Source organism: Pholcus phalangioides, unplaced genomic scaffold (assembly GCF_987345545.1).
Source record: "Pholcus phalangioides strain wild (caught in Gottingen) unplaced genomic scaffold, Ppha-v1.0 ptg000007l_1, whole genome shotgun sequence".
NCBI lineage: Eukaryota > Metazoa > Arthropoda > Arachnida > Araneae > Pholcidae > Pholcus > Pholcus phalangioides.
This window is the reverse complement of record NW_028301600.1, coordinates 16762599-16774941: the sequence shown is the minus strand read 5'-3', so window position 1 is coordinate 16774941 and position 12343 is coordinate 16762599. Positions and strand designations below refer to the sequence as shown.

Sequence of the window (12343 nt, the reverse complement as noted above, 5' to 3'; positions counted from 1 at the left end):
CAGAATATGTAACTCACATTTACTATCATGCTAGAAAATATTAGTTTTCCTGACATGCTCCTGCCTCTCTTTTTTCCAATGTGCTGACTAACACAGTATTTTGAAGATAAAAAAATCCAAAAAGTGTGGATATAACTTCCCTATAACTCACACAGAGTTATAGGGATGTATCATGCAAGTACGGGGTGATTATAAAAAAACTATCCCAACATATGGGCCCCCAACTATCATACCATTCACAGAAACTGAATGAAATTTTGGCATAAGGTTGTAGAGCCTCAATATGTATTATTATTATTACTTTACTTTGTACATTGGCTCTCTCTTAACAAGCACGCTCTGGTCACGTGAAAGAATCTCAGTACATTCTGTACTGAAACACGAGATGATCACGTGACTGGATGCCCCTTCGGACCCTCCGAAGGGCCATGTATGTGAGAACATCAGTTCAGCTCCAGCTCTCACACGAGATGCACCAACGTCGTCTTTCTCTCTCTCTTAATATATGTACTATGTAAATAATATCTTCTATATAGCATCATAATTAAAGATAATGTATCTACAGCTACGTCTCATTCATATGGAGTCAGATGCAATTGCACTACCGTCACCATTTAGCATTAGATTTTAGCAAGGTATTTTGAGGTATGCACTCAAGAATGATATGGAAAACAACAGTGTCACTCTAACAGTTACGGTTACAGTGAGAAAATTTCGAAAATATCAAATGGCAACACCAAGTTTTTTGTATTGGAATGCGATCTCCATACTGAAAAACACTAAATAGCGTTGGAATGGCACCTGTAGCACGAAAATCCCCAGAGCTAGGCAAGGAAAAAGTAAAAAGGACTTTGCCGTGCATCAGAGCATTAATGTTTGTTTCATTCGTCACACCGTTTCTTCGGCTGAGACCCCAGCCTGATTAGTCCTCCACAAAACGAGAAGAAGAAACCAAGAAATGCAAATTTCGAGTTCTACGTAAGACACAGCCATGACTGACGTCGTCACACTAGGTGAAAGAAAAGGCACTGCGAAATGCGAGCCACGTATGTTACTTTCTGCCATTCCGAACAAGATGCCGCTTTCAGGGAAAGAACATGGGGAAATCGTAAAGATTTATTACCTGAATGGACAAAATGCCGCAGAGACATTGCGTGTTTACCGCAGAAACCATGGATTACGGCGAGGCCCGTGCACTGTCAAAGCTGTACGGGACTTGATTCATAAATTTGAAGAAACTGGTTGCACATGGGATCGACCTCGGTCTGGACGACCTTCCGTTCCCGTGGAAGCTGTTGCAGAAGTTCATCAGACGATAAGCACAGTTCGTCCTGCAAGTGCACGCGGTGTTTCACATGTTCTGAATCTGCCGAATTCAACTGTCCGCAAGATTCTGCGCTCTGTTCTAAACATGTTTCCGTATCGATTCCAGCGTGTCCAGATGTTGGAAGCGGGAGACTATCAATTATGGCTGGATTTTGCGAATCAATTCCTTATCCGGTATGATGAAGATAGCAGCTGGCCTTTATGCATTCTGTGGACAGATGAGGCACATTTCTCGTTAACTGGTAACGTGAATTCGAAAAATTGTGTGCACTGGGCAGACAATAATCCACATGATGTGCTTGCACGTCCATTACACGAGGAAAAAGTGACTGTGTGGTGTGGTATAACGAGTACGTTCATCCTCGGCCCTTACTTTTTTGAAGAGGTTACTGCCGGTGATCTGCAAACATGTACAGTAACGAGTGCTCGCTATCTGGACATGTTAACTCGTTACGCGATTCCCGCATTGGGACGGCAAAAATGCTCTATCTGAAGTTGTGTGGATGCAAGATTGCGCTCCTCCACATGTAGGGTCTTCAGTCAAATGTGTCTTAAGTCAACAGTTTGGTGACAGAGTTATCTCCTGTCATTTCCCGTTTCCGTGGCCACCGAGGTCTCCTGATCTCACACCAATGGATTTCTGGCTGTGGGGATATCTGAAATCCAAAGTGTATCAGTTTCGTCCGCAAACTGCATCTGATTTGAAAGATGCCATCAGAACTGCGATTCAAGAGATTCCTATTGCCATGGTACGTGCTGCAGTGCTATCCACCATCTGCCGCATGCAAAGTGTCATTGTGTGTGAAGGAGGTCATGTGGAAAATTTGTGAAACACAATAAAATGCTTTATTTTATGCTGCTTCTCTGTCCTTATTGGTTGTCCTCACTTTTTGCCTATCTACCACCGGTGATTTTCATGCTACAGTTGCCGTTCGAACACTATTTAGGGTTTTTCACAATGGAGATCACATTCCAATACAGAAAACTTGGTGATGCCCTTTGATATTTTCGAAATTTTCTCACTGTAACCGTAACTGTTAGAGTGACACTGTTGTTTTCCATATCATTCTTGAGCGCATACCTCAAAATACCTTATGCCAAAATTTCATTCAGTTTCTGTGAATGGTATGATAGTTAGGGGCCCATATGTCGGGATATTTTTTATAATCACCCTGTATTATGTGACAAATGGTAGTTATACACTAGGATTACCAATTATTGATCTCGCAAATTACAGACACGCAATGTTTATATATTTCATTGAGACTGAAACATGAGACAGCTAATCATTGCCCATCATAAAGGCAAATTACTTCCAAAAGAACAGCTAATTTGAGACTAAAAAATACACATATTTCTAACTTAGGTATGATTGATGTGAATTTTACTGGGTTTGGGGAGAATTTATGGAGACAATAGTAAAAACACACACATTCAAAACATCTGCTAAGATTAAGTGATGCTTACAGGGCTTATTTCAATGCACTAGTTGGGGATCAAGACAAGCCATGAGAATCACAGACTTACATAAAAAATGTGGCCTTTCAGATTAAAAAAGTGGATTCGAGAAAATCTTCCTTATAACCCTGCCTTTGAGATAATAGAGATACCAAGGCCCCTTCACTACTGTGAAAAGAACTGACCGCAGTGAATTATTTAATTCTGTATTGAGATTCACTTTTGGTATTCTATTTTAATGGCAACAAACTTGATTGAGGCTGTTTTCATGGGCTCCCAGGCAAAGTGATTTTTCTGAGGCCCTACCTGGCTAGAAATCCCCACCTACTAGTTTACATGCTTACTCTAAAATATGATAACTCCTTGACAGTGACAGCCGAGTTCAGTTCAAGCAACGGAAAAAATTTTATATTTATGTTTGATGATTCGTGGCAAAAAAAATAGTGTTTTCTTTTCCATTAAGCCTGAATTGAGTTTGTTTATCTTGTTTATTGATATAATGCACAACAACAAAGAAAAAAGATTTCCATTTTTGGTGCATTTTTCTGAAATAAATTACACCATCAAGGAATTAATTAGATCTCCTTTTCATGAGGCCCCCTCTACACTTGAGGCCTCCGGGCCATGCCCGGGGGGGGGGGGCATGATTAAAAAACTAACAGAGGTGCTAAAGCATTTACAAGACTTATTCCCTAAATCGTTTGTGACAAAGTTTGAAAGGTGGAGGTTTATCAGCAGATTGTAAACAACAAGGAATAAAATACAAGGAACTTCCAAGAAAAACGCAGAGACAGAAGAGATAATAATAATAATACTTTATTGAGAAAAAAAATACAATGTATATACATATAATATTCTACTCAAGGGATGACTTGATCCGTCCAGAGTATACAAACATAAATATTTCTGTGGTGGCAAACACTTTCATATACAGTAGAACCTTGATTATCCGAACACATCGGAACCGAAGGATGTTCGGAAAAGTGAAAAGTTTGGAAAATTGATTTTGAAAATAATTCTCAATAATGCAAAGGAATAAATTGAAATTCAGCAACAGATGGTACCCACTCCCCCATCCCGGCAAAACCATGATAAGAACTATTTTGTTGTCAAGAAGACTCACTACTCCCTCTCATTAAGGCCCACCCATAGTATTAAGATGAATTCATCAGACGAAAGAAAAAATATGGGAGCAAAATCTGCTTTTATTCACGCATTTGTTTGCTTGTCAATCGTTTATAACTTCATAAACTGTACCCAGATCCACACCTACTTACATTTATAGCTCACAGGTATGGTATGTTCAATGGTTTGGAAGTGGATTATTGTACAATAGAACGAAGCTATTGAGATAAGATGATTAAAGTTCCAAGAAAATACCAACTGTTGAGCATCATTGACTATAGAAAATGAGTTAGGTTGAAAAGGTGTTCGGTTGACTGAGTTGTTGGGAAATTGATGTTCGGATAAATGAGGTACTGTAATAACAAGTACAAACAAAATATACAAATAGACACAAATATTACAGAGGCCTTGGTGTGACAACATTGTATAAACTTCTTATTATAGTGAAAGATTAATATAATTATTAATTAGTTTTTTGAAAGCTCTTAATTCATTTGGCAGGTTATTAAAAATATAATGAAGCCAAATATATGAATTGCTTTGGGTTTTTTAGGTTGTACAATATATTGAAAGCCTCGACAGAGACGTGTGTTTGTTGGGCACGGCCTGATTTTAAACCAAGCAGGTTTTTTATAAATAAATAGTCTGGGATATTTTTGTTTGCAAGATTAACAGCTCCCTAGGAATATTAAAAACACTTTTGGTTTTTCAAAACCAATTCCTAATTATGTGAAGCTAGTGACAAAAAAAAGATGTAGTAAAATGTGATGTGGAATGTTTCTCAATGAGCATGTCACATCTTTCACGCCTATCTTACAATTGTAGAAGGTGTGGGTGCTTTTTCAGAAGAGCAATGTTCTTCTCATCGAATGGAGTCAAAATCACCACATGAGAGTATCAAATGTCTTATTTGTGAATTGGGAATGCATATGAATAGGAAGAAGGGGCTGAAAGAATTTATCTTTTGACTTCATTCTTTTTTTGTTAGAGAAGTCCCTCAGAGAAATGTTTGCTAAGAGCATGTGTGGTTATTGTGATTGTCCATTCTTGATCTGTCTTGAATTAAAAGAAAAACTGACATTTATATGGAAATTGTTATTGATGTGTGTGTCATAGTGAATGTTTCCTAATCTTGCATCTCGGTATAAAAGTATACCGAGTATAGTATACTCGGAATAAGAGTATATGTATATAGTTTTTTGTGCCTTTAGCATAAATTCATTCATGATGGTTTGCAAATCTCTCATAATAGCTAATTTTTTTATAAGCTATACTGGTTGAACAGACTCCTACTGCATTTTCTCGATCACTTTAAATTGATTAAATTATTTATTTAAAAATTGCTTCAAAAATTTGTATATATAAATTTTGTCATCTGAAAAATTATGAGTTAATAGAAGTAAATATGAAATAGTAATTGTTGAATATTTTTAAACACTTTTTTTCTCTGTCCTTAGAGACACACAAGTACACTAATAGTTATTTATTTATTTATACAATATTTTGTTGGCCTAATTGCCTATACAAGAGGATACGGTTGATTTACACATAGGTATTTAGTAATATTTAAGAAGAAATCAGAGATCATGGGGGAGTGAACAATAGTAGAGGAAAGTTTGTTCCATTCAACTAAGAAAGAAACTGTATTTAAAGCAGTCGGTAGAGGCAAAAATAGGTTTTAGTTTTTTTGGGTGGTCAAGTCTATTGAAACATAGGAAGGCTTAGTCAGAATACCAGACATATCGCAATTTAGATGACCATGAGTAATCTTTTAAAGCATGACTAATTGAGAAACAAGTCAGTGAGTAGCGAGTGGGTGGAGATTAAGTTCGAGTTTAAGATCGGAAACAGAATTAAAAGAGGACTAGCAGTTGTGCATAAAGCGAGAAAATTAATTTTGGATAGATTGAAGTTTGTCGATATTACTAGAGGTGGTAGGGGTCCTACATCTCAGCTGCAGGAATGGGAGAAATATACGTTTGGTAGCAGAAAAGTCAGACGTTATGAGTAGAATGTTTAAGGTTGCGGCAAAGGAAGAAAAGTTTATTGAGAGACACATACACATTTCTGGTAGACAAAATCAATATAATTATTCCAACATAGAGAGAGGTCAGCTGAGATTGTGACACCCAGGTATTTAAATTGAGAAATTTGGGACATGGTTATGCATGGCTATGGTTGATTCTTTTCTTTTTCTCTTTTTGCTACTTGAATGCCTCTTAAAAAAATTCATGAAAATATTTGTTAATTCTGTTTTTTCCCTTGTATCTCTTGTGTGCTTTACGACTTTTTTTTCCTCTTTCAAGGTAAATACACATCATCATCATTCTTTGTTAGATATGGAAAAGAGGCATTCAAAAATAAGGATGTATTTTCTTCTAATTGCCAGTTCTGGACTTGTCTTTTTGATTTTATATAAAACTCTTACTACTGAAGAGCAAGAGTCAGAATCACATGTAAAGTACAATTTAAAAAATAATGCAGACAAGAAAGGTAAATCAGGAACCTTGGTCAATATAAATGCATTACTTTCTGTCACACAGCCTGCTGAACATTTGAAAAGACAGAAACTTAAAGAAGCAGAAGTGCATGCAAATATCCATAGAAATTTTCATGCTAATACAGCTGCGTGGAAAGATGCTATAGAATATCAGTTAGATAATATGCCTGGAAAAGATGATGTTGGTATAAATCATCCTGGTATTTCACTTAATGCAAGAGTGAGCAAAGGCACACGTGTTCTCAAACCTGAAGAAATTATACCCATTGAGCATAAGATTGTTCATTTGGATTTGAAAGGAGCACCACCCATCATAAGTTACTACAAAAAACTTTTTCCATTGCTTCAGTCACTTGGAGCTACAGGTATTTTGATAGAGTATGAAGACATGTTTCCTTTTCAAGGTTCTCTGGAGTCCCTTTCTGCTCATAATGCATATACAAAAAATGAAATTCATGAAATTTTACACCTTGCCAAAATGAATAGCTTAGAAGTTATACCTCTTGTGCAAACATTTGGGCACATGGAATTTGTCTTAAAGTTGAAGTCTTACCAAAGTCTCAGAGAAGTTCCTAATTATCCTCAGGTTATATGTCCTTCCAACAATGCTTCACAAATCCTCATAAGGCAAGTTATTGACCAAATTGTTATGATGCATCCTGGATTGAAATATTTGCATATTGGCTCAGATGAGGTATATTACATAGGAGAATGCAATTTATGTCAACAAAAAATGCAAACTTCATTCATGGATAAAGATGATCTTTTCATATTTCACATCAAAGGTATAACACGATATATTAAAGAAAAATATTCTATTCAACCAATCATGTGGGATGACATGTTTCGTAGGGTTCCTGAAGAAGTTGTCAAGAAATCAGAAATATGGAAGTATGTGGATCTGATGGTATGGCAATATGGTCCCTCTATTGAAATGAAAATTTCTCCAGACTCATGGCACCTGTATGGAAAATATTTTCCAGGTATTTGGGTTGCCAGTGCTTTCAAAGGAGCCACTGGTCCTAATCAATATTTAACTAATATATCTTATCACTTGGAAAATCATGTTTCTTGGCTAGCAGCACTGTCAAAGTATAGACATGACATTGCTTTTAAAGGCTTTGTTCTCACAGGTTGGCAGCGATATGACCATTTTGCTGTACTTTGTGAACTTCTTCCTGTTGCAATACCATCACTTGCAGTAAATTTGCTATATTTACAAGATCAGCAAGTTGACAACAATTTACTTCAGAAGGCTAGAGACATTTTATTGTGTGATTCACGTTTAACATTTTCTGTAAATTTTACTACCGATGAAATATTTTGTAATTTCCCTGGCAGTAATGTTTTCAAAGGAGCTCAAAGACTGGCACATCTAAAATTTATGTTGGAAAAGATGTTTTCAAACAGCCATTACATTGGTTGGATGAGTGAATATAATATTCATATGTTGTTTTCCAGTCCAGCCCATGTTGAACTTGGCACTCAAAATCTTGAAGCACTATCTACAAATGCCACCCTTTTGTATACATTTATGCAAAATACAATGCCTGAAGTATATGATAAATATACCATTGATGAATGGTTGCAAACTTATGTTTATCCTCTTGTTGTCCAAATTGACAAAATTCAAACTGCTGCTAATACCTTACTAAAGTTCCGTTCATGGCCACAGCGACCATTAAGTCAAGATTCTATAAAGAGTCCATTGCATGTTTTTTAAAAGTATCAACCCTCTGATTTGTTTTAATATTTTTCTTTTAATTTCAGCACTCAGCTGATATGCACTTGAACTATTCTTTACTCTTAAGATTAAATTAGTATTGCTAATGAAGATAAAATTCATGAAATATCAATTTTGTGTTTTCACCTTTGAAATTATGCTAAGTGTTTTAACAAGTCACTCATAAATATTAATTTTCTATTGCAAATTAACACATTTTTTAAAAATTTATTTTGCTTTATTATTTCTAAAAATAGATATTATCACAGCTATACAGGTATACATGCTTCCAATCTCATCAAGTTTTTTTTTATCATCATGTTCATCATAAACTGAAAAATCATCTTAACTGAAATTCATACATTGTTATTTTAGTTTCAGAAATATAAACAATGTCATTAATGCATGTATGTACATGATTCAGTTTTAAGTTAAGTCATCTGAGATATATATAAATTTACAAAAAATACTGTCAAATAGCACACTGTATTGCTGAAAATTTTAAATTCTGGTACCTGGTCTGTAAAGATTTTGTTTAGAAAAAAATTTCAGTTAAATCTGAATGGTCATGTGTGTAAAATATTTAATCTTTGTCATTGTCTAACATTATCCATGTATTATAGAGCCTCCTATATCAAAATAACCTATAAGTCCTATACTCATTTTAATGTGAGAAAATTATTTCATAGAGCTGTAAAAGAAAAGGCTTCAAAACTAACAAAGGACTAAACATTGTGGAAACATATTTTTTCTTTATATAATTTTATATAAATGTAACAAAATATTAGCTTAGAGGTTATTTTATTTGCACAATTGCTTTGGTCACTAACCTAGTGTATACGCTCTCGGCCCACACCTATCTTTGAATGTGCATACCTAAGTTAATATATTCTTGATTTTTCCGGATATGGGAGGTTTTAGTGAAATTCATTAAAATTTGCTGTGATATTGACAGAAGAGTGCCAAGTGTTGATTAATGTGAAAAGTAAACATTGTATGTGTGTGTGGCGTGCCATTAGGAAATGAAAAGGTTATCATACACCACATTAATGTAGACTACTACTTCACCACACACCATGTAAACTGTTGATTATGCACTATGTTATGTAGATTTGAACACAATTACTGTCATATCAGTAAAGAAAATGAATGATATAATTTTTCACAAAAACCATGTTAAAAAACTCATGGGTTTTTATTTTATTTTTGTTGATTTATACAGTTGGACCCGTTTATAATGAGCCTGCTTTTAGCTAGAGTCTGAATTCAATGAGTAAATTAGTGCATTATTTTTGGTAAAAAGCTAATTGTATAATAATTTTACCATTTTTAGCAAGCAGGTTTCTTCAGGTAGCTCGGATTTAACAAGGGATTCAAAGGGAAACCAGCAAAATGAAAAGTTAATGCAAGAGAAACCATAAAACTGTTTGAGTTTATTTTCACTGCTCTCATAGTATGGAAATAATGCATTTTGACAAGGATAATTGACTTGACAAAGAATGACTGTTAATCAAATGGTTGAGTATCGTTGTGTAGGTGTTTCACTGTATCACTAGTTATTTCGAGGTGATCTTTCTGTGACTGCTTTTGTGAGGAATATATTCAGCATATATTTGTGAATCATTTTGAAAATAAGTAAAATTATTTGAATGTTTTGAATTATGTTCTTCAATGAAACATAATATGAATTTTATTTTTTATGGCGTGTATATTAATATTAAAATTTAAAATTTTGATCATTTATTGCAATAATAATGTGTCATGCTTGATATGGATATACAGATCATCATGATTTTTCTATAAACATTGTGTTACTTAGTCATTTTGAAAAAAAATCCTATCCAATTATATGTATATTTTTTGTAACTCTTTCCCTTTTGTTAGTTTTTCTTTAATCTCAGTATAAAATTACATTTTTAAATAGTAAAGTGTTTATAATTAAAAACTAAAATTTTATTTGCTATTTTCAAGAGATGGCAAATGATTTGATTTGATGTTAAGGAAACATTTTTTGGATGTTATGCCGAGGTGAACTCGGAAGAAAAGTCATCTGGTCTCTGCTGGGACTCAAACTCAGGCCCTCTTGCAAACTGGGCAAGCATGCTACCATCTACACCATTGGAAACACGACCCTGCCTTCCTTATTTTTCTTTCTGAGTTCACTTTAGCATAATATCCAGAACATGTTTCCTTAACATCTTGGGCTGAGAAAAAAAAGCAGACTATCTCTCTACTATCCCACCTGGGGGCCATTTGCTGAAAGTCAAGAGAGGCTGATAGAGGCCTCTATTTCAGCGCCTTATGCCACAGTGCTTGAAATAAGGAATGCAGGGTCGTGTCTCCAGTGGTGTAGTTGTGTAGATGCTTGCCTGATTTGCAAGAGGGCCTGAGTTCGAGTCCCGGTAGAGATCAGATGAGATTTTTCTTTCAGAGTTCACCTCGACATAATATCCAAAAAATATGTTTCCTAAGTAAGAGAATATTTTACATAATTATGAAAAAAAATTGCATAGTTATTTTAGCTTTTATTTTTTGTTAAAATTGAGTTTCCGTGTAAAAAAGTTGCTTTGTTTCATAAAAAAATTTAATATAGAAGTTTGTTGAAGATTCTATTGAATTCTTAGTGTTTCCTTTATTCAGCTGAAATGTATATTAATGAACATGGGTCATTCATCAGGGATATTTCTGTAAATTTTTGATACCGTAAGGTAGATGTGGATAATGTTAAACTGAGATAATTTTATGAAATTTGTTGCTTATCAAATGCTTTGTTGCAGATTTTTCCAATTAATTTGGATGTGTTTTCAATAGAGTTTTAACGTATGTGTCCATTGTTTATATTAGCCTTTAGGAATTAAGCAGAAAATAATATATTTCTGTTATTAAATGAATTTATTATTAATTAATCCTTTCTGTTACTAACTTTAAGAACTCATATTATTTAGTTTCTTTTAATTAGAGGGTGATGTTATCACTAAGAAGAAGAAATAAACCAGCATTTGAAATGTGAAATTTTTACCTTAGCATTCTGTGTTCAATGTGTTTGGTTTGAAAGTGGTAATCTCATGTTTTAACTAAAGTGAATGTAACGTGTGCAATATATGGGTAGCACACCATATATTTAACAACCCAGGGTTACATATTCAGCCCTTTGAAGTTTTTGTGTGTAATCAGGAATATTATTTCAAGAATTATGTATTAGAAGAATGTTATTTCGAGAAACTATCCATACTTATATAGATAAGATAACCATAGTTTTTTTTTTTAAACAGTATATTACATATTGTTATTTATTAGTTTTTTTTGTGATATATACTCTTATTTTGGGTTGCTGTAGTTTAGTTATATTTTACATCCATATTTTTTGTTGGCATCTTTTTTTCAGCTACCCTGTTGGGCAATTTGCCTGTTGTGGCCTTTGTGTTTGTATTTGTATAAGTATGCAACACATCTCAATTACTTGATTTTCTGCTATCTCTGTTGGCATTTTGTGCAATAATCATTTGTGTACATACTAATTGAAAGACGTTTTACTGCTTTCAAATTGAAAGTTTCGAGTAACGTTAGTTGTTTTTTTCAACTTATCCTCCTTGGACAATAGAGGGTCAACACATGGGCCTACCTTGGCCTGGCCCTAGTTGACAATAAGAACTGATTACAATTTTCAAGAGTAAGTATGTAAATTTGTAGGCAGATATTTTTTAGCCAGTGGGAGTCCTCAGAAAAACCGCTTTGACTGGGAGCCTATGATGCTGTTAAAATGGCCCTTTCTTAAACTTCTCTAATTTTATTTTATTTTATTTATTTATTTATAAAACAAAGCTACAGGTTTAAACCCAATTACAGCTTGCAGTAAAAATAAAAATTTGCACAGAATAGAAAAAGTGACATGATAAAGTACACAAAAGACAAATAAAAGTACACAAAAGACAAATAAAAAGTAACAAAGAATTACGCAAAATACAAAAATTCTATACAAAGATATATACAACGCAATCACAGCAAAAATCTTCTAAAGTCGGTAAGAAGACTATTTAGAAGAAGTCGGCTTATAGACTATGAGTATAGCATGCCACTCAATTTTTTATTTATAATTTGAATCAATTTCAGTGGTTTAAAGTTCTTAAAATGACATATATAGATAAGTTATAGTTTTCATAGCTTTCAGTGGTTTACAAAAACTGGTTTGTTGAATTCTCTCACCCATATTT

At 34.1% G+C, this 12343-nt stretch overlaps 1 pseudogene across 6 annotated transcripts in view; it reads left to right on the top strand.

Moving 5' to 3' along the window:
• The window catches only part of LOC149084995 (hexosaminidase D pseudogene), an 82392-nt pseudogene that overhangs the window by 18521 nt on the left and 51528 nt on the right, over positions 1-12343 (top strand). For 5 of the 6 annotated variants that reach the window (XR_016192775.1, XR_016192778.1, XR_016192774.1 and 2 more), the window contains one exon: positions 6216-11941. The exons of the other annotated variant lie outside the window; for it this stretch is intronic. The product of XR_016192775.1 is annotated as a hexosaminidase D pseudogene, transcript variant X2 (transcript). Of the gene's footprint in view, positions 1-6215; positions 11942-12343 lie in introns of those variants that run through there. 6 annotated transcript variants of the gene reach the window in all.